Source organism: Heterodontus francisci, chromosome 43 (genome assembly GCF_036365525.1).
Source record: "Heterodontus francisci isolate sHetFra1 chromosome 43, sHetFra1.hap1, whole genome shotgun sequence".
NCBI lineage: Eukaryota > Metazoa > Chordata > Chondrichthyes > Heterodontiformes > Heterodontidae > Heterodontus > Heterodontus francisci.
The window spans coordinates 23,333,523-23,357,162 of record NC_090413.1 but is presented as its reverse complement, the minus strand read 5'-3'; the positions used below and the strand labels follow the sequence as shown (position 1 = coordinate 23,357,162).

Here is a 23,640-nt window from a genome sequence, read left to right as displayed (position 1 = left end):
AGTCAACCATGTTGCTGTGGGTCTAGACTCACATATAGGTCAGACTGGGTAAGGAGAGTCATTTTTTCTCCCCTGAAGAACATTAGACGACATAATGCCTGCCTAAAGATAGCAACCAGATCATAAACTAGAAATTTCTCAAACATTCGCTTCTAAACTTTGCTAACAAAAAGAGATTTTTCATAGTGTATAGTTTACATTCTGCGAAGGTAGCTGTTGAGTCAGGAGAGGAGCGTCCTTGGCTGTGAACCCCCTTGCAGTTGAGATGCTAACTGATACTCAGCTGTCCAGACTCGGACATGATAAATGGCCATTTGGTGAGGCATTCAAAAACCAGACAAGGTGGCAACTCCAGACTGAGGAGATCATGGCCCTTTCCCATAGGAGAGGGAGCCAAAGTAAGAGAGAGAGAGTGAGTCACCCCGGGTGAGTCACTCTCACAAAGCTACAAGCAATGGTTACACAGTTATATTGGAATAGCCACTCAATGGGACATTCTGGGGAGGGGAAGATCTATCAAGGGCAGATAAATAGAAGAGGCAAGGCATCAGAAAAATTAAAAGGGGCAAATGAAAAAGTTTGGTTCAGTCAATAATTGCTGGGTCAAAATCCTGGAACTTGCTCCTTAACAGCACTGTGGGTGTACCTACACCACATGGACTGCAGCAGTTCAAGAAGGCGGCTCACCACCACCTTCTCAAGGCAATTAGGGATGGGCAACAAATGCTGGTCTTAATAGCAATGCCGACATCCATGAATAAAAAAAAACTTGCTTTTTCAAAAGGGGTATGAAGGGTATGACACACACACACTCACTCAACTTACAGCAGGAAAACCCAGTACACTCACCCAACACAAGCAGCAAACCCTGAACAGGCACCCAACTTAGCAACCAAACTCTGTACACTTTTCCAGCACAGCAACCAAACTCAGTAAACTGACCCAAATTAAAAGCCTTTGATGTGCACACAACTCAGTCCCTTTACTGCAAACTTCTTTTTACTCTTTTCCTAATTTTGTCCAAACTTTCCCTTCACAACGCTGAAATGTTGCGAAATCCTTGCAATAATAGAGAATAGGTCTGAGTCATTTCTCACCTCTAAGTCAGAAGGTTGTGAGTTCAATCCCCATGCCACACACTTGAGCACATACTCTAGGCTGACACTTCAGTGCAGTACTGAGGCAGTGCCACACTGTCCAAGACGCTGTCTTCAGATGAGACGGCTTCCCTCTCAGATGGGCGTAAAAGATCCCCAGGTGCTATTTAGTTTAATTTAGTTTAGTTTAGAGATACAGCACTGAAACAGGCCCTTTGGCCCACCGAGTCTGTGCCGACCATCAACTACCCATTTATACTAATCCTACACTAATTCCATATTCCTACCACATCCCCACCTGTATTTCCCTACCACCTACCTATACTAGGGGCAATTTATAATGGCCAATTTACCTAACAACCTGCAAGTCTTTGGCATGTGGGAGGAAACCGGAGCACCCGGAGGAAACCCACACAGACACAGGGAGAACTTGCAAACTCCACACAGGCAGTACCCAGAATTGAACCCGGGTCGCTGGAGCTATGAGGCTGCGGTGCTAACCACTGCGCCACCCTGAAGGAGTTCTCTCCCATGTCCTGGTCAACATTTAGCCCTCAACCTACATGAGCAGAGCAGTTTAATTGGTTATTTTATCTTATTGCTTATGTGGGAGCTTGCTGTGCACAAATTGGCTCCTGCGTTTCCCTTCATTTTCTTACAGCTGTGACTATATTTCAAAAAGCAATTGTATGTGAAGTGCCTTGGGTCGTCCCAAGGTCATCAAAGGTGCTATATAAATGCAAATTACATCACTATACGATGCATGCATTTGTTGGCTTGTGTACAGGGAGAGCGATAATTTCTAATATTGCCTCAAACATAGCATAGCTCAGAAAATAAGTACTATATGCTTCCCTCTCCTCCTAATCACAGGGTACTCTGCAATCATAGCACTTGTGGCGCAGTGGTTAGCACCGCAGCCTCACAGCTCCAGGGACCCGGGTTCGATTCCGGGTACTGCCTGTGTGGAGTTTGCAAGTTCTCCCTGTGTCTGCGTGGGTTTTCTCCGGGTGCTCCGGTTTCCTCCCACAAGCCAAAAGACTTGCAGGTTGATAGGTAAATTGGCCATTATAAATTGTCACTAGTATAGGTAGGTGGTAGGGAAATATAGGGACAGGTGGGGATGTTTGGGAATATGGGATTAGTGTAGGATTAGTATAAAATGGGTGGTTGATGTTCGGCACAGACTCGGTGGGCCGAAGGGCCTGTTTCAGTGCTGTATCTCTAATCTAATCTAATCTAATTAACTTTGGTTGCAATCTGGCAGAAGGCCGATAGTCCAGCAACCTGACTTAAGGAAAAGAACTCCTGACCCAATCTATTTAGTTTTGGGACATAAATCCTTTTTTTGTTAAAAGGAACAGGGGAAAAGTAATTTGGCCCAGTGAGCACATCCCTTTTTGAAAGAGCAACTTTATTGATTGGCCTTTTCACCATATCCCTCTATTTCTCCCTCTCAAATCCACTTATAATGCCCATTTTAATACACTACCCTACTTATTCCACATCAGACTATCCTTTAGACAGAAGCTTTCACTTGACCGTCCTGACCGTTAGTGCGTCCGAACACAGCTGAACCCCAAGAGTGAACAACTTGCCAAGATCAGCTGTGTTAATTCTGTTCATAATCTTGAAAATTCAGAAACAAAAGTCACCTCAAAATCTCCTTTGCAAAGGAAGCAGAGCAACCTACTTCAATTTTCCTCCTATCTTAAATGCCTGATACTCAGAATAGACCTTGTGCAAGAAGTTAAAACATTGTCAGCTATTGTGCGAGACTGGTTAAACATTTTAGACAGTCATGAACTTGGGAAGTGGTCCAGCAGTGGCATTGTTTTTACAATTTGCAGAGTGGTGAAAATATACAATAGCTTCACCTGGTTGAACCTGATGTATTTCAACTTACAAGTTCCATTTGTCAGCAAGGTTCAGTTAGTAGCACCTTTGGCTTCAAGTCAGTAGATATGCATCCTATTCCAGGATGTAAGCACATTAATATAGGCTGACTCGCCAGCACATGGAGGATTTGCTGCTTTGTCAGAGGTGCAATCTTTTAGACAAAATTTAGATTAAACTAAAGTTTTAGCTTTCTGTTCAAGAGACATTACGTCAGGAAAAAGAACCTAAGTTCTTCCAGTGTACTGGTCAAAATTTCCTCCCTCAGCCAACTACCAAAAAACAGATTTAGCCCATCATTCAGCTTACTGAATTATAGCTTTGTACAAAATGGATACCACATTTGCCTACATAACAGCTAATGCACTGCAAAATGAAATACATGGGACATTTCAGAGCAGGTTGGTAAGGCACACTGTGGTAATTTTGCAATAGTCACCACACAGGGTGCAGCGTCAATAGATGGAAGTGTGGGTGACAGAATTGGCCCAGTAGTGTTTAACCTCATCTCTGATCCATATTCTCATCTAATGAGGATGCATACAAACAGCAGGGCTTCAGAAAATTACCCCTTGTGCAATGTAGATCTTCACTTTTGCAATGTTCCACACATTGAACATTGCTCATTTATGTAGGAGGAAAGTAAAATATAGAAGAGAGAGAGTCTAGATAGTTTACTGATGATCATACCTGTGCCTGCACACTTATAGAAGTGCCCAGAGTGGGAACTGGACTAGACTACATGTGTATATGATTTTTGCAAGTCCTTTCCAAATATTGCAGTTACCTCTGAAGAATGGATGCAACAATCTACTTATAATCTCCCGAGCTTAAAATCACTGCAAGCTGTTAATAGAACACCAAATACATTTCTCACCCTCATTTTCCTATAAAATGCAGGAGTCCCTGTAGATACAGGAGGACTAAACTTCCAATTTCCTCTCCTGAAGATGGTGAAGAGGGAGTGGGAAAGGGCTAATCCTGGAGTACAGCTCTTCCGTAAGCTCTTTCAAGTGACTACTATCTATGTTTGAGCTTAGACAGCGAGTGTAGCAGGATGTTTTAACCATGGGTGGCATCAGAGCGAGCTCTAGTCTTGTCCTCACCTACATCCACACTGATACACTTACCAGCAGGGTCCCTGGATAGTCGTGATGAGCAGCAGCCCTCCCTGATTTCCTCCCGTCCTCCCCCTCACCCTGGGGTCCAACAACTTGCCATCCTGATTGAGATCAGCTAACTCAGTGGAAGGCTACGGACTGAACCCAGGAGCTACCTAGAGGCTTGCTGTTAACCCTCACAAAGTCAGGGGGTGTGATCCCTCATAAATCACAAATAGGAAATTTAAAGCAGTAGCATGCGAAGAGTTACGTGGGGAATGTGTAACTCTGCAGGGACGAACTACAGTTCAGCCCTCGCTCAGACTGGACTGCTCTCTGTTAGAACCAGCTCACCCAAATTTATAGTTTGCTGCTTTTAGCTACGAGCTAAATAACCTCAACTTGGACACAGTCTGATCCAAACCCATTCAGCTCAGGGCCAGGCAAACTTCACTCAGCGCTACTGGTGGTAGCGAGCCAAGGGTTGGTACAATTCCAACTTACTTTACTTTTTCCTCTTGGGTTTTTTTTAAAATGTAAAATACAACATTAGGTCATTTTAGACATCTTCCCAGTCCAAATTTAGGCATGGCCCAATCCAGCGCAGCAAATTAGCACCAGCTGGGATTTCTGAAATTGATGATCTCACTTGGGGAGGGGAAGCAAGCCCATAAGAAAATGTAGCAAAAGATTTATAAAGGGATAATCACAGCTGCGGAGGAACCACAAATATGTTTACAATTAGCTGCTCTGGCAGTAAAGAGTTGCTAAAATCTTGTCTGAACCACAGAGATCACATTATAGATACACAGATATTATCTACTCCTTGCACTGTCTGTAATAGGCGGTGCCATCCTATCTATAGCTCAACTGCGCCACCTACAGACATATTTGTTTTTCTGTCCCCAGGGCAAGGGTTTCCAAATTTAAAAAAAAGATCTAATTTATATAAGCACCTTTCATGACCACTGAATATCTCAAAGCATTTTACAACCCATGATATACTTTTGAAGTGCAGTCACTGTTGTAATGCAGGAAACACAGCAACCAATTTGCACACAGCAAGCTCCCACAAACAGCAATGAGATAATGACTGAATAATCTGTTTTTTGTGATGTTGATTGAGGGATAAATATTGGCCAGGACCCTGGGGATAATTCCCTACTCTTCTTTGAAATAGTGCCATGGGATCTTTTACATCCACCTGAGAGGGCAGACAGGGCCTTAGTTTAATGCCTCATCCAAAAGATGGCACCTCTGACAATGCAGCACTCCCTCAACATTGCACTAGATGATCAGCCTAGATTTTGGTACTCAAGACCTGAAGCGGGACTTGAATCCACAACCATCAGACCCACAGGGGAGTGCTAATAACTGAGCCACAGCTGAATTTCATGGAGTTACAGCCTGTCATGCTAGGCCCCCACCTGCTAAGAATGAGGCACATGAATTTTGTCACGAACATTGATTTCAAACTGTTACTGGAGTGAAGAAATGACTTGTTAAACAGAGCAGCCGGTGCTGGAAAAGATATTTGCATAGTAACAGAGTGTGTTTGGAAGGCCAAAGCAGCCATTCCCTGACATTCAACCCACAATGGACTTTTGATCACCAGACATTGAAGGTGGGGGTGCTTGCATTCCCTGTTGTCTGCTAAGATGGCCGAATACACAAACGGACATGGTCAAACTAGCTAGTCACATGACTACCCTGCTGGGTAACCTGAGTTTCTTGAATTTGTACAAACAGCTTGGGCAGAAAGTCGCTTTGCTCCTGGACTGAGAAGATCTCACTCTTATCTGCCCCCATCTCTTTCTCACAAGCCTCCGAATCTACTGAAGACACATGAACCCCAAGAGAGAAAAGTCTCCTACAGCAAACAAGGTTTAAGAAGAATACTGGGCCCCAACAAAAAGCAAGATCTACCGACAATCAAGGACTCTACAGTGAGCTCGAAGAACCGTAACAAAAACTCTTCAGATATTGCCTCAAACTTTTCCACTTCATTTTTCTTCTGCTCTTTTCTGTCTCTATTTGCATGTGTGCATTGCATATGCATGCTAGCTTGGGCGCGTCGTGTATCCATAGGCATTAACCGAATTAGAGTTTACATTTAATAAATTTCAACTTTTCTTCTTTAAACCTAAGAAAGCCTGTTTGCGCTGATTTCTTTGCCTTATATTTGGAAAGTGGTGAACAAGAATTCACCAAGGGGGTGCTAAAAAAACAAGACGTGTTTAAAATTAAACCCTGTTACAGTAAGACCAGGTGAAGGCTGAGAGGGACCCCTAGACACCTCTCTCATCTGGTCGTAACACAGCCCCAAAAGTCCACATTTTGACCTGAAGGTTGGATCCTTCAGGACACTTCCATTATTTTATTTTAAACTCAAGCTGATTTGGAAAGGGTTATCCTAAGTGTATTTACCACAGATCCTAAATTAGACACCAAGCACCATCAGATAATCATAGAATTTTACAGCACAGGACGCCATTCAACCCATCGTGCTCGTGTCGGCTCTCTAAAACCCACACCTCTGCTTTTTGGCTATAACCGTGTAAAGTTCTTCATCTTCAAGTACCTGTTCACCTCCCTTTTAAAATTATTTATGGAACCAGCTTCCACCATTTTTTTCAGGTAGAGCGTTCCTGATACTGACAACTCAGTGAAAAAGAAATTCTCCTCATCTCCCCCTAGATTTTTTTCCAATGATTTTAAATCGATGACCTCTGGTTATTGACCTATTCACCAGAGGGAATAGTTCTTTCACTATCAAAATCCCTCAACGTGAAACCTCGATTAGGTCACCTCTTAACCTTCTCTCTTCCAAGGAGAACAGTCCCAACTTTTCAACAGCTATAGATTTAGGACTAAAATGACGGGAACAATCTTTCAAGATTATACTGAAAAGCACCATGGCATTGCCCACAATGACAACACTAGAAAACTTGGGACGCTCTTGATTGTAGCCTCAGAAAACTGATGGGTCTGTCACTTGGCAGTTTCAACACATTAAATGATAGAGGGTGGTTTAAATTTATTTACAGCAAAAATTTGGAGACCAGCTGTAAAATCATATGGTGAATATTATACGAGAGAGAGAGAGAGTGAGAGTGAGTGGGAGACTACACAAGAGAAGCAAAAACAAGGAGGGGAAACTATGGTGGATGGGGACTGGGTGGTGCTGTCGGTTAGTACTGTTTCACTTCTGGGATTTGTTTCCTTCTCCAAATGGATGGAATGAAAATCCGCTCTTATGCCTAATGTCTGGAAGGGTCTTAAATAAAATAAATTTGGATTAGTCTCAATGTAGTCCCCTGTGGGCACAAAACTGCCCCAGTACAGAAATAACTGGCACTGAATTCATACAAGAAATCGCATTTATATAGTCCCTTTAACATAGAAAGGCATCACAAGATGCTTCATAGACAGTAATCAACAAAAGTAACTTGCATTTATATCGCACCTTTAGTAAACCAACCCAAGGCACTTCACACAAGTGTAATCAGACACATAAGGAGCTATTAGGGCAGGTGACAAAAAGCTTGGTCAAAGTAGATTTTAAGAACGGCCTTAAAAAGGAGAGGTGGGGAGGTTTAGGGAGGGAATTCCAGAGCTTAGAGCCCAGGCAGCTGAAGTCATAGCTGCCAATAGTGGAGCGATTACATTCAGACATGCGTAAGAGGTGAGAGTTGGAGGAGTGCAGAGATCAGGGAGATTTGTAGAGCTGGAGATTAGAGTGTTGGGGAGATTTATCAGACATAAATGGGTGCAAAAACAAAAAAAAAAAGCAGGGCTGATCAAAGAGTTAGGTTTTAAATAGCGTCTTAAGGAGAAGAGGGAGGTGAAGGAGCTTAGACATGGAATCCAAAATAGCCTTTCATTTCTTCCCTCTTGCCGACCCAATCCCGAACCCACAACATTTCCTCTGCCTTCACATGCTCCTACCACCAGGCTTGAATCCCTCTAGAGTAGCACAGTACAGCTACCCTCTTTGCCTCTCTTAGCATTCTCTGATGGGCCCACTGAAGCATCCATTAATGCCTTCTTACAAACAGTAATGTGACTGCCACATCCTACAACCACCAGCACTGTCACTGCTCATCGCAATGAGCAAACATTCACACGCAAAAATTATCTAGAAAAATACTTGACACTGTTCAACCTTTGCTCAAGAACAAGATTTAACCATGAGTTTTTGCAGTGATTATAAAATTCTTGGAATATAACAGAATTTACAGCACAGAAACAGGCCATTTGGCCCAACTGGTCCATGCCGATGTTTATGCTCCACACAAGCCTCCTCCCACGCGACCAGCATATCTTTCTAACCTTTTCTCCCTCATGTGTTTCTGTAGCTTCCCCTTAAATACTTCATGCGGTTGTGAGTCCCATATTCTCACCACTCTCTGGGTAAAGAAGTTTTTCTTGAATTCCTTTTTATTGACTCCTAGTTTATGTCTCCTAGTTTTGGACTCCCCCCATAAGTGGAAACCTCCTCTCTATATCCACCCTATTGAGCACCTTTATCATTTTAAAGAATGCTATATAAGTCACCATCAAATCGTTCAATGATTATACCATCCAATTTTCTCCCTTCTTAAAGTGTTGGCTCTTGCTCGGATAGAACTCCTCAGGCATCGACCACCCTCCTGTTCCTCACCCAATTCATGGCCTTGCTACATCTGTGAGCCCGAACAGTGAGTGTGGACAGATTCCTCAAATGCATGTGACATCCCAGATGAGCCAGATGCAGTTTCCCCACCCAACGACCTTTGAGCAGACACCAATGGATAGTCATCTCAGTCAGGGGATCCTGGTTTGGTTGGAGGTGCTGAGGCCAAATGGTAGCAAACCCCTGCCACCAAGTCACCATCCCAGTTGGGATCTGCAAACCCACTACTGTCCAGTGATCAAACCTCGGACCTTTCAAGTCTGCAAAACATTGAACCACTGGGGAGGTCTCTAAAGTCGATGTAAATCAATAATTGCACTCTAAAGTTGCTGAGAGCACTTGAGTTGTCCTAAATTTTAGCAATGCTACTGCATTTATATTTCCAGATTTACCACACATGCAAAGATAAACACAAGTGCAATTCATCATTAAAATGAACTGGGTCATCACATATAAAATCTATTTATATCTCCACATAGTGTGGTGAGAAAGGGGTTTTTAGTTCCACCAAACAGGAATTTTGTTGTTTTTTTAAAATTCCAAGTAAAGGTGAGACAGCTTCAGTAGAATTTGATAAAAATCTGCTTGTGGTTCACTGGGAAAACAGAGGAACAGGATGCTTGTGGACAGAATAGGAAGTGAAAGGCTACCAGAAAAAGCAACTGCTTCAGCCGACTACGTGCACAGTCATCTATGTCCCCGAGATATCTAATCTCTCACATGGAGATCTCTCAGCAAGTCTAGTGCAGAAAAACAAAAGGGCTTTGCTGCTACCACCTCTCTCTCAGAGCTGTATTTGCTATAAACAGGCAGTTCCAGTAGCAAGATGCCTTCAAGTGGTGGAATCAGACACCCTTTCTTGTATAGTAGCTGATCTCGCCCATCATTGCGTACAGTGAGTTGCAGGAAATGCTGGTTTGTAAGCACAGGCACATTAATGCCGTCAAATGCCTGATGCACTATTCTGCTGCTGAGACGGAGCAGTGTGCAAGTGGACTGTCCCTTTAAGCCAACAAGGTCAATTACTCTAAACCAGCAAACATATCAATTAGAGGTAGCCCTCTGAAGATTATCAACTACCTGTAAATCGCTGGTTCCTAATCTAATTTTGATATCTTTTAAAACACGCAAGAATTTTTTATGCTCATTAAGTTAATGTTGGGTTGGCAAATATTTCTGTTTTTGTCATCCATTGTCAACACCAGGCACTGCCAGATCAGACACAACACAGACCAGCTGCATGATATAACTCTCGGTACAATATGTTTTAAATCAAGCCTCAGCAGAAGAGGCCCACCTTCCCAAACCAGCCATTTTCGTGGCCTTCCTGAGCTGGATTGTCAATTTAATGCCAAACCAGGGGCACCTTTGTACCTGTGGGTCTAAACACACTGGGAAATGAGGGAGATATGTCCCAAACACATTTCACAAAGGGCTATGGCCAACTAAAGGCAGAAAATGCCATCTCAGTCTCAACGGATTTGAAACCAGGTCACAGAAGCCAACGGCCAAGATGCAACCCACTGTGATACCGGGACCTGCAATCATAATTGCTTTCAAATAAGAGTCTAAAAAATAACTTTGGCCAACTTTGTACAGATTAAGGATAAACCTACTTGATAGTTGGAAGTCAGTCAAATGTAGTTGAGTTCTAATCACTTGGGAGTGGATGCATAGTACATGAATCAAGAGATTCCATGGTATCACACTTAAAAGATTCCCATTCATGGTACCTGGCATCAATGGGTGGACCCATGGCAACCAAATAAATGTTCCTTTTTAACTTTTTAAGATAGAATGATGGACCAGGTGGGTGGTGGGGGGTGCAGCTGGGGGTGGTTTGATCTTGCAGACATCAGGGTACCATTCAGTTTCCAGTTTTGAAGGGCAGGGAAGAATTCACAAATCAGTATAGCCTAACTCAATACAGTTGACTTGAGACTGGACAGAATGGAGAAATAATTCAACCTTCTACTGCCAATAGCCCAGTGGCAGAGCAGCTCATTATGTCTCAAGTAGTTCATGGATGGAATGGCTAGAGGTGTGGTAGAGATTTCTACATGCTCCAAGGTGGATTAGTGGGGAGGTGCATCAGTGTTCTTTTGTAACCTAAAAGGTCCAGATAATGGATAACTAGATGGGACAGGACGTCAGAAATGCTCCATCCATCAATATCGGTGACCACGCTCTGGAAGTGGTTCAACAGTTCACCTACCTGGGCTAAACTATCACCAGTAACCTGTCTCTCGATGCAGAAATCAACAAGCGCATGGGAAAGGCTTCCACTGCTATGTCCAGACTGGCCAAGAGAGTGTGGGAAAATGGCGCACTGACACGGAACACAAAAGCCCGAGTGTATCAAGCCTGTGTCCTCAGTACCTTGCTCTATGGCAGCGAGGCCTGGACAACGTACGTCAGCCAAGAGCGACGTCTCAATTCATTCCATCTTCGCTGCCTCCGCAGAATCCTTGGCATCAGGTGGCAGGACCGCATCTCCAACACAGTAGTCCTCGAGGTGGCCAACGTCCCCAGCTTATACACACTACTGAGTCAGCGGCGCCCGAGATGGTTTGGCCATGTGAGCCGCATGGAAGATGGCAGGATCCCCAAGGACACATTGTACAGCGAGCTCGCCACTGGTATCAGACCTACCGGCCGTCCATGTCTCCGCTTTAAAGACGTCTGCAAACGCGACATGAAGTCCTGTAACATTGATCACAAGTCGTGGGACTCAGTTGCCAGCGTTCGCCAGAGCTGGCGGGCAGCCATAAAGGTGGGGATAAAGTGTGGCGAGTCGAAAAGACTTAGCAGTTGGCAGGAGAAAAGACAGAAGCGCAAGGGGAGAGCCAACTGTGTAACAGCCCAGACAACCAATTTTATCTGCAGCACCTGTGGAAGAGTCTGTCACTCTAGTATTGGCCTTTATAGCCACTCCAGGCGCTGCTCCACAAACCACTGACCACCTCCAGGCACTTACCCATTGTCTCCCGAGACAAGGAGGCCAAAGAAGAAAAAAGGTGTTTTTATATTTGCTGGAAATCTAAAGGGAGAAAGTAATCAGAACTTGGTTTAGGGAAGTTTGCACATCCATCTGTGCTACCATAGATTGTCTTATTTATATGCATCACTCGAACCACAAGTTCAGACGTGGCCACCCAGTAAACAAATCATCAGAATCATTTGACCATCTATTTTATTTCCTTCCTGTCTATTCTGTCATTTTACTGTGCATCTTGATCCAATCTATACTACTATAACCACTTCTTATCTGAACTTGCTCTTGTTCCTCCTAAGCTTCTACATTGGTTTTTTGTTTTATTGGTTCATGGGATGTGGGCATCGCTGGCAAAGCTAGCAGTTATTGTCCATTCCCCAATTTCCCCTTGAGAAGGTGGTGGTGGTCAGCTGCCTTTCTGAACCGCTGCAGTCCACGTGGTGTAGGTATTTCCGCTGTGTTGTTTGGGATGGAGTTCCAGGATTTTGACCCAGCAACAGTGAAGGAACAGTGATAGAGTTCCAAGTGAGGATGATGTATGATCTAGAGGGCAACTTGTAGATAGGGGTGTTCCCATGCACCTGCTGCCCTTGTTCTTCTAGATGGTAAAAGGTCATGGGTTTAGAAGGTGCTGTCGAAGGAGCCTTGGCGAGTCGCTGTAGTGTATCTTGTACCAGTACACAGCCACAGTACAGTCATGGAGGGAGTTCATTTAAAAAAAAATTTACTTTAGTTTCTCCCATGTATCCTCCCTCTGTTAAAATCAAGATTCATCACACTGACTCTTACTCCAATTCACTTCTTCAAAATTGATCACTCATGACCTCCCTTAGCTCTCCTACAATATACAGACTTTTATAATCCAATTATGGAGTCAACTAACCACCATTTCCTTCCAACTCATTTCAGCCTTATTGGTATCCAGTATTGGATGAGCAAATATTTTCTCCAATTAAATATTGGAAAGAGCAAAGCCTTTGTCTTCAGGCCCCCACCACAAACTCTGTTCCCTAGCCACTGATTCCATCTCCTTCCCTGGCCCCAGTCCATTCACAACCTCCACATCCTACATGACTGTAAATAGAGCTTTCGACCCCATTTCCTCTCCAGCACAAGACCACTTACTTCCACCTCTACAACATTGCCTGTATCATCTGCCTTATTCCATCTTCTGCTGAAACCCTAATCCATACCTTTGTTACCTCTAAATTCAACTGGCCAGACCCCCATCTTCCACCTTCTGTAAACTTGAGTTCAGCCAAAATTCTGCTTCCCATATCCTAATCAGTACCAAGTCCCATTGACCCATCACTCCTGTGTTTGCTGACCTACATAAACTCCTAGTCTAGCAACGCCTCAATTTTAAAATTCTCACCCTTGTTTCAACTCCTTTCATGGTCTCACCCCTTCCGATTTCTGTAACCTCCTCCTGTCCTACAACCTTTCGAGATCTCTGCATTCTCCAATTCAGGCCTCTTGCACATTCCGAATTTCCACTGACCTCATTATTAGTGGCCGTGCTCCAGCTGGCTAGGTCCCAAACTCTGCAATTTCATTCCTAAACCTCTCAGCCTCTCCAGCTCGCCCTCTCCTCCTTTGAGACACTTCTTAAAACCTACCTCACAGGAGCATTATCAAACCAGATTTGACACCAAGCCATACAAGTAGGTATTAGAATAAATCAACAAAAGATTGCTCAAAGCGGTAGGTTTTAACGAGTGTCTTGAAAGCAGAGAAAGAGTTGGAGAGACAGAGGGAGGTTCAGACGGGGAATTCCAGAGGTTAGTGCCCGATCAACTGAAGGCACGGCCATTAATAGTGTACGAAGAAAATTGATGAGCAAGGTCAGAATCGGAACAGTGCAAAGATTGGAGGGTTGTAGTGCTGAAGGAGGTTACAGAGATTGGGAGGGGTGAGGCCATGGAGGGATGAGAACTTTAAAAGTCGAGGAGTTGTTGGACTTGCAACAATACACGTAAGTAGCAAGTTCATTATATTCTGATTCAGTATTATTGAAAACAGCACCATCATGTGGCTAAAGCTTAAGCACATCATGCAGCTTATGCACGCAAAGCAAGCAAAAATATGCTTCACGTAAACCTTTAAGGGAAAATGTATTTAAAAAAAAATACAAATTAGAGAACCAATTAAAATAAAGTTTACATCTTGAATTTATTTTATTATAAAGCTGAGCAATGCTAGTGTACCCAGTGTCCAGCAGTCCAAGGCTTGGTGCAGCATGATTAAATGCAGAATACAGCTCCCTGTATTCTGCCTCAACAAAACACCTTTGGTGCAATCTTAAAAGAAAGCTAGTGACAGAAAGGGTAGATATTCTTGGGCAGCAGCACAAGAATCAGGTGGTATTGAACTGGGTGGCACAGTGGTTAGCACCGCAGCCTCACAGCTCCAGGGACCCGGGTTCGATTCTGGGTACTGCCTGTGCGGAGTTTGCAAGTTCTCCCTGTGACCGCGTGGGTTTTCACCGGGTTCTCCGGTTTCCTCCCACAGCCAAAGACTTGCAGGTGATAGGTAAATTGGCCATTGTAAATTGCCCCTAGTGTAGGTAGGTGGTAGGGAATATGGGATTACTGTCGGGTTAGTATAAATGGGTGTGCCAACCCAGGGTATGTGCTCACATCGTTGGAGTGGGGTTTGAACCCACGACCTGCTGATTCAGAGGCAAGATTGAACCTTCTGAGAATGAGCCACTTACCCCAAGCAGCCATTCTTCACTCGTCAGCATAGCTTGCATCAACAGGCTATTTGGTGTGCACTTACAGCACTACCCATTGGGTAATGATCAAGGATCGCAATTTTTGGCAGCACTGGGCTTGGCTATGATGTGCCTCACAGTCCAATAGGTCAGGGACCTATAGCAGCAGCCTCCAAAGAAAGATTCATTTCTCGTTCCCTCTCCTACACCCCACTAATAATATTGCCACTTTCAGTTTCTGTGACATCCTACTGTCCTGCTTTAACAAGGATCTTGATATTCACTGTATCCAGCATCATCTAAATCAACCTACAGTGGACGGGTTTTTGTGCTAGATTGCTTTCAACAGTAACTTGTATGTATATAGTGCCTTTACCATAGTGAAATGTCCCCAGTTGCTTCATAGGGCGGCACAGTGGCGCAGTGGTTAGCACCGCATCGTTGGAGTGGGGGACTCGGGTTCGATTCTGGGTACTGCCTGTGCGGAGTTTGTAAGTTCTCCCTGTGAGCGTGTGGGTTTTTGCCAGGTGTTCCGGTTTCCTCCCACAGCCAAAGATTTGCAGGTGATAGGTAAATTGGCCATTGTAAATTGCCCCTAGTGTAGGTAGGTGATAGGGAATATGGGATTACTGTAGGGTTAGTACAAATGGGTGGTTGTTGGTCGGCACAGACTCAGTGGGCTGAAGGGCCTGTTCCAGTGCTGTATCTCTAAATAAAATTAAAATAAAATAAAATATCAAAAAAACTTGACAGCAAGCCACATAAGTAGATATTAAGATAGGCAACCAAAGACTTGGTCAAACAGGAAGGTTTTAAGCTGCCTCTTAAAGAAGCAAAAGAGAGGAAGAGGCGCAGAGAAGTTTAAGAAGCGAATTCCAGAGTTTAGTGCTCAGGCAGCTGAAGGCATGGCCGCCAATGGTGGAGCGATTAAAATTAGGGATGGTCAAGAGGCCAGAATTGGAGGAGCGCAGAGATCTGAGGGATGGAGGAGATTACAGAGATAGGGAGGGGTAAGGCCATGGCAAGATTTGAAAACAAGGATGAAAATATTAAAATCAAGGTGTTTCTTAATTGAATGTCAGTGTAGGTCACCAAACACAGGAATGATGGATGAGCAGCACTTGCTGCAAGATGGGTAGCAGAGTTTTGAATGACCTCAAGTTTACTGAGGGTAGAAAATGGGAGGCCGACCAGGAATGCATTAGAACAGTCAAGTCTAGAAATAACAAAGGCTTGGCTGAGGACGTCAGCAGCAGATGAACTGAGGCAAATGAGTCAGGTGATCGTACGGATGTTGAAATAAGCAGTCTTAATGATGGAGGAGATGTGATTGGAAGCTCATCTCAGGATCAAATGACACCAAGATTACAAACAGTCTGGTTCAACCTTAATTGATAGGGAGAGGGAGGGAAAGGGATGAAGTCAGTGTCTAGGGAATGAAGATTGTGGTGGAAACATAAGACAATGACTTCCGTCTTCCCAATATTTTGTTGGAGCAGATTTCTGCTCATCCAGTATTGGATGTCGGACAAGCAGCGTGAGAATTTAGAGACAGTGTAGGGGTGGAGATTGGTGGTGGTGAGGTAGAGCTAAGTGTCGTCAGTACTTTCATTTACTTTTTTTCCACATCCATACCCACCTACAGAAACAATATTAGATGCTTCCTTAGATATGCAGAGAACCTAAGACATTAGCGGCACAGTGGCGCAGTGGTTAGCACCACAGCCTCACAGCTCCAGGGACCCGGGTTCGTTTCCTGGTACTGCCTGTGTAGAGTTTGCAAGTTCTCCCTGTGTCTGCGTGGGTTTTCTCCGGGTGCTCCGGTTTCCTCCCACAAGCCAAAAGACTTGCAGGTTGATAGGTAAATTGGCCATTATAAATTGTCACTAGTATAGGTAGGTGGTAGGGAAATATAGGAACAGGTGGGGATGTTTGGTAAGAATATGGGATTAGTGTAGGATTGGTATAAATGGGTGGTTGATGTTCGGCACAGACACGGTGGGCCGAAGGGCCCGTTTCAGTGCTGTATCTCTAATCTAATCTAATTAACACTCATTAAATAAAAAAAAAAACACCCACTCGCCTAGCAGTAGGTTCCATGGAAAGACAAGCTACACAAACGATAAAATAATGCACACAAGAATCAAAGGAGTTTGCATTCAATGGATGGAAGACCCCAGGAGCTTTTGTCACTGTGCACAATCATAAATACGGATGAGGAAGGCCATTCAGCTCACTTTAGTTCATCTATGCAGAAAGATCGTGAATTTCTCCCCTCATCCCACTGCTGCATCTAGTTGTTGCTTAAATGATTCCAGGGTCATCGCCTCCACTCCCCTATCTGCAAGATCATTCCAGCTGTTGATCACCGTTTATGTGAACAACTTCCTGACAAGTCTCAAATTTACCTTTTGCTCGTTTGAATGTGTCCATCCCTTGTCCTACTTTAATTCAATTTAGAATATTATGCAGCAAGAGCTACCTTTTCCACAACCGCCTTGTTTGCTCTGCGAGAGATCCTCTTGGGTACCTACTTTCCAGGCTGAAAAGCCAAGTCTCTCCTTACAACTCAATAGGGATCCAAATTGTCACATAGTACTTTGCGTTCATGCAACCCAGCAGTGGTGACCTTCCATCCTAAATGCAAATTATTCAATGATTTGATTTATTCTCTTCCATTGAGTCGCTTGTTATGGACACGCAAAAGGATGACCCAAGTTTCTTAAAGTTATCAGAGACTCTGTCAGCAAATTGCAGCCTTACAGTATAGAGTCATAGAATCATCGAGTTATACAGCACAGAAACAGGCCCTTCGGCCTATCGTGTTTGTGCCGGCACAGTAGTATATCATAGAAAATGCAGCTCAGAGTTTGGAAGCAGAAGTACTGAATGGTACAAATTATTACAATTACAGTATTTACAGCACAGACACAGACCATTCAGCCCAACAAGTCCATGCTGGTGTTTATGATCCACACGAGTCTCTTCCAACCCTCTTTCATCTTACTCCCATCAACATACCCCAAATGCATTCCGCTGTTGTTACTAAGATTTAACTAAAACATATTAGAAGATATGTGAAACTTTAACTCAGTTCCCACTGTGCTGAGACAGAGCAGTAATGTTATTGATCAGAGTGCAGCACTGAAACAGATATTTGGCCCATAGGTTTGCATTGCTGTTTTTCCTATCAAACCACTTAGTCTAATCCCATTGCCCTCTTCAACACCACAATCTCCAATAGCGCTCGTTTTCAAACAACTTTAATGTCAAGAGATGAGAGTTTTTTAAAACTGCAAGTATGACCCTGTGGTGGTTTTACTGAGAATTGGATATGCTTAATGAGGCAGTTTAATAAGATAAGACATGGAGGCGAACATAGAAATGAAAATTACAAATGCACCAAAGTCCTTATCATGTAATCTTGCATTTATGACGGAAGCAGTTAATCTTCCATTCACTCTTGCAAGTAATGAGTGATGCCAGTAACCCAGAGATGATAGGTGGACAATAGAGTTCAGTATCAGTGAGTCAAATTCAGAGGAAATATTAGGGAAATAAAGGCGCACCACATTTTACTCAGATAGGCCAAGAACCATGCAGAACAACGAAAACAACTTTCACTTATAAAGCCCCTTTCTTTAAAAAAAACTGAGAAGTAAATCAACAGTGGACAGCACAGTGGTTAGCACCGCAGCCTCACAGCTCCAGCGACCCAGGTTCGATTCTGGGTACTGCCTGTGTGGAGTTTGCAAGTTCTCCGTGACCGCATGGGTTTTCACCGGGTGCTCTGGTTTCCTCCCACAGCCAAAGACCTGCAGGTTGATAGGTAAATTGGCCATTATAAATTGCTCCTAGTGTAGGTAGGTGGTAGGGGAGGGAAGGTGGGGATGTGGTAGGAATATGGGATTAATGTAGGATTAGTATAAATGGGTGGTTGATGGTCGGCACAGACTCGGTGGGCCGAAGGGCCTGTTTCAGTGCTGTATCTCTAAAATAATAAAAAAATAAATGGATGTCAAGGCAAAGGAGATGATTTTAGGAGGGGTGACTAAAAGCTCAGGTGAATAGTTGAGTTTTAAAGAAGGCCATATAACAGGAGGAAGAGGGAGGTGGAGAGATGGAAAGGAATTCCAGATAGTGGGTTTACAGGCTGAAAAATACCAAAGATACTGGGTTCAGTCTTCCCAATGTTTAGCAGCAGGAAACTGTGGCTCACCGAGACTGGAGGTCACAACAAGCAGGCTGACAACACAAAGGCAGTGGAGCGGTCAAGACGTGGTGCAGCGGTTGAGGGGGCCATCATAGCTTACATGTGGATGATACTGGCAAAGGGAAAGGGCAACATGTAGACAAGAAAGCAATGAGGCCAGGATAGTTCCCCTGGGGAATTTTGGGGCAGGAAATTAAGCCATTTCTGGATATGCTCTGGCGATGATGGGATAGATCAGATTAGAACGAAATGAGGTCACTTCTATGAAGCTGCACAATGGTGTATTCATTGGAGGCAGATTGTATACTCAATCATGGCAAAGACTGCAGGGAGAATAAGGGATAATGCACTACCATTGTGATTTTGGTTAGAGGTAAAAATACGATTGGAGAGATTCAGAGAGTTGCAAAAAGATGGGCAGATTTTGAAGGTGACAATACATTCAAGAATCTGAGATGTAAAGGAGGTTGGAGACAGGTGGAAATTTTCAATGACAGTGGGGTACTGGGTGGAGATTTTCGAAGGGGTAAATGGTGATTTTTTTTTAAAGGGAGGAGAGAGAATCATTTACAATATCAGCCTACATGTGGGCTAGGAGGAAATGGTGTCTGGTCAGTAGTCTACTGAGAATGGGGTCAAGGGAGTACGAGATGGGTTTCAGACAATAGATAAGGTAAGCTCTGAGAAGGCATATGGGCAGATAGGAGAGAAGATAGAAAGAAAAAAAGGTTCAGGGCTGGGACAGGGTGATGGGGGTGGCAGTGGAGGGAAGGTTGGCTTGCTAAGAAAAGGGAAGTTGGGAACTAGGTAAACAGACAGTCTCAGTCTTGATGACAAATAAGTTCACAGATACCTGCATTTCATTTAAGTGAGAATGGGGTGGGAGAGGGGTTGGCTAGTGAAAATGTGCTAGGTTTGATAGTGAAACAAAGCATGTAGGTGATAGCTTGCATGTTCACCCTCACACCCACACCTCCCCCTACTAGCCCCAGGTTTGTCCCCCATCGCTCCTCACCTGACTATTGGGATACAGTTCCATACATTCTGACTGTTATCTAATACTTCATCTAAATGGTGTGAGTCTAGACAGAAAGTTTTGGCAGAAGATTCAAATACCAGTCCTGTCCTCATGCAATGTCCTTGCATACACACTGTCCAGCAAAAGGTCAACGGATAGCAATTAGGAGCGAACACCCCAGCTAATCTTCACTTTGAGCCCTAAAGCACATTGAGCAATTGCTCAATCGATATCAACTGAACACAAACCAGAAATCAAACCCAAGGTGTTCTGGTCTAAGTTGTTCAGTTACAGGATCTTTTTGCCAACTAAGCCATGGGGAAATATAAAAAACTTGGTTGATTTTTTTTAAACAAAGTAAATCTTGAATAAAAACAGAAAATGCTGGAAATACTCAGCAGGGCTGGCAGCATCTGTCATGTGTTCCAATATCTCCTTATGTGGCTCGGTGTCGATATTTTTTTCTGTGAAGCGCCTTGGGATGTTGTATTACATTATTCATTCATGCTTTCGTTACCTCTGGACTTGACTATTCCAATGCACTCCTGACAGGTCTCCCACATTCGACCATCCAAAACTCTGCTGCCCATGTCTTAACTTGCACCGTCCTGTTCCCCTATCAACCCTGTGTTCCTATATTGACTTATTGGTCAAGCAACATTTTGATATTAAAATTCTCCTCCTTACCACTCCCTCTCTCTGTAATCTCCTCCAGCCCCACAACCCACTGAGCCAGCTGCGGTCCTTTAATTCTGGCCTCTTGAGCATCCCTCATTTTAATCACTCCACCATTGGTGGCCGCGCCTTCAGTTGCCTTGGCCCCAAGCTCCGGAACCCTCCTCTCTACCTCATTTTCCTCCTTGAAGACAATCCTTAAAACCCACCTCTATGACCAAGCTTTTATTCACCTGACCCAATATCTCCTCATATCATTTTGTTTTATAATGCTCCTGTGAAGAGCTTTGGGATGTTTTATTACATTAAAGGCACTATATAAATGCAATCTGTTGTTTTTGTAGCGCTATGGGCATTTGAGTAGAAAGAGCTTCCTTGCATCTCTCATGTGCCAGACCTGACCTGCAAGTGTTTGATGTAGGCATTGGGTGCACAGTGTGAAACAAAAATCTTGCATTTCCTGGTACCGAGATCCCTCATCTTGGTAACCACAAAGTTCACACCATGGGCTCTTGAAAGTCCTACGGAACTGTGATTATATTCTAAGAAAAAATGCACTAAGCTTTGACAAAGTGACTTTTATAGTAACAGAAAAGCAGTGAGAAACTTCATTATTTTCACAAAATTTCTACTCAAAAGCAAGTTATGCTACCTCACACTAGGCATCCTGCAACACAGGAAAATCAGTAGCACTTTCCAAATGTTAGAGGTACCAATTACAGCAAACATTGCAATGATCATACTCAACACCAGAAAGAAGTTATCATGGATTTCTCCTTCTCTTCCTCCACCCAACCTCCCAACAATCTACATGGCAGTTTCATGAATCCTCTTGATCCTTGAAAGTTGGTCAACACTGTGGTATGATACATATCTTCACAAAATAAGCTCACAGGTGTTGCAATCTACATCAGGAGATTTTTTGAAAAAATCATATCCGAACCCTGGTTATAATTTGCATTTACGCAAGTTTCAGCTTAGACGAACATTTAACAGCCAAGCCTAACCTTAACTTCACCCAATGGCGACACACATTCTGGCAGCAATCTTTGACATCAATTTGTAAATTACTGGTTAGGCTTCAGTTGGTGCATTCTGGCCAGTTCTGGGCAACACACTTTACAAAGGATGTCAAGACCTTGGATAGGGTGCAGAGCAGATTTACTAGAATGGTACCAAGAATAAAGGACGACAGTTGTGTGGAGAGATCAGAAAAGCTGGGATTGTTCTCCTTAGAATAGGAAAGGAGAAGGGAAGATTTAATAGGGGTGGTCAAAATTAGGAAGGGTTTTTGATTGTCGATAATCAGAGGACACAGATTCAATTAACTGGCAAAAGAGCCAGAAGGGAAAGAGAATTTTTTTTTCTTTACACAGTGAGTTGATACGATTTCGAATTCACTGCCTGAAAGGGTGGCAAAAGCAGATTCTATAGTAACCTTCAAAAGGGAATTGGATAAATACTTGAAAAATTTGCAGGGCTATGCGGAAAGAGCAGAGGAGTGGGACTAATAAAAGCATAAAATGCTGGAAATACTCAGCAGGTCAGGTAGTTTCTGTCAAATGATCATTGACCCAAAATGCTAACTCCATTTATCTCTCCAAAAATGCTGCTTGACCTGCTGAGAATTTCCAGCATTTTCTCTGTGTTTAATTCAGATTTCCAGCATCTGCAGTATTTCCCTTTTGTTAAACTGAAGCAGACCTTGGGCCATTTTAAAGTGCAGCGTTCATAAGGGGAGTTGAACAGTACTTCAAAAAAAGTCTATAAAATTAAAATGCGCTCACCGAGTATTCGAGCTTTACAGCAACTAAGGATTATACTGATTTGGCAACATGTTGCACCACAGAGCAATAGGATGAGGTCACACCGACAGTTCGCCATACATCTAATCACTAGGAACAGGTGCAGAACAGAAGCCTTAGGAAAAAGAACAAAAGCTTATTATTCCTTACAGCCAGTTACACAGATACAGGCAGAGGGCCTATGAGAAATCTATCCATAATTAGCAAGGAACTCACGAGTGGAGAATTCAACTGCACCATTTGTTTAAAAAAAATATGCAGGTAAACTGCCAAAGATTTTTAAACTGTAGCTTTTCTTTCACAAATGAAGGAGTAAATCTCATCTTTAATATATTAAAATTATTTCTCTGTATGCACTTGAAAGACAAGAGTTACCATTATACATATAGCTACAGGCAGAAATGTTTTTTCTCTCTACACCAAAGCACTGAAAAGAGAGACCTCACTTGAAACAACATATGTTATCACAGTATGAATTGCAGAGAGAACACAAAAAATAATACCTGGCACGAGCTCAACTAAAATAGACTGGTGACCTCGGGAAGGAGAGATAATGTGCCTGAGAAAATGGAAAGCAAGATGTTTGAAAAATGCAGTCAATTTCATCCTATGTCCTAGTATTGCAAAATTACCTATTATGTATTCAGCAATCTTAAGATGCAAATATTGCAAGTGAATAAAGCATGCTAATACTGCCAAACAAGGACAATTTAATAGACCCACAAGGGAATTTGGATTCAAAGGTTCGATTAAAATGAATACTGAGCTCAGAATTGTAATGTATTACATTACTGCCTGGAATGGTTTTAAATACAATTACATGTACTATATCATAAATAAATCTTCGAGTGCTTGACTTTCATGTTTTAAGAAACAATTCTGAGGGATAGTTCATCTAAATCATAAACAAATGTATCCTCCAACACAAGCAAAATAGTATGGGTACTTGAAATCTGAAATAAAAACAGGAAATGCTGGGAATACTCAGCAAGTCAGGCAGTATCTATGGAGAGCGAAACACAGTTAATGTTTCAGGTCAAAGACACTTCAACAGAAAAAAGGTTCTGACTACATTTGGTTGTGAGTTCCCATCAGCAATGTCACAAAAAGTCCATTAGTAATAATTTAAATCTCGACATATTAATGCTATTTAAAACAATGAGGTCTGTTGTGCACCAGTTTCCTACTGAATTACAGAATTGTTAACAGTGCAGAAGGTGGCCATTCGGCCCATTGTGTCCACACTGGCTCTCCAAAAGAGCAATTCACTCAGTTCCATTCTCCTGCCTTCTCCCCATAACCCTGTACATTTTTCCTTTCCATATAACAGTCTAATTCCCTTTTGAATGCTTCAATTGAACCTGCCTCCACCACACTCTCATGCAGTGCATTCCAGACCTTAACCATTCCCTGCGTGAAAAAGTTTTTCCTCATGTCGCTTTTACTTGTG

At 43.1% G+C, this 23,640-nt stretch overlaps 1 long non-coding RNA gene across 1 annotated transcript in view; it reads right to left on the bottom strand.

Annotated features, from left to right (window-relative positions):
* The window catches only part of LOC137355719 (uncharacterized), a 59,018-nt gene extending 36,118 nt beyond the window's left edge, over positions 1–22,900 (bottom strand). The window contains exons 1-2 of the long non-coding RNA XR_010970962.1: positions 22,694–22,900; positions 22,173–22,305 (exon numbers count right to left, since the gene is read on the bottom strand). This is a non-coding gene — a long non-coding RNA (uncharacterized lncRNA). The remainder of the gene's footprint in view (positions 1–22,172; positions 22,306–22,693) is intronic.
* Between the last annotated feature and the right edge of the window lie 740 nt (positions 22,901–23,640).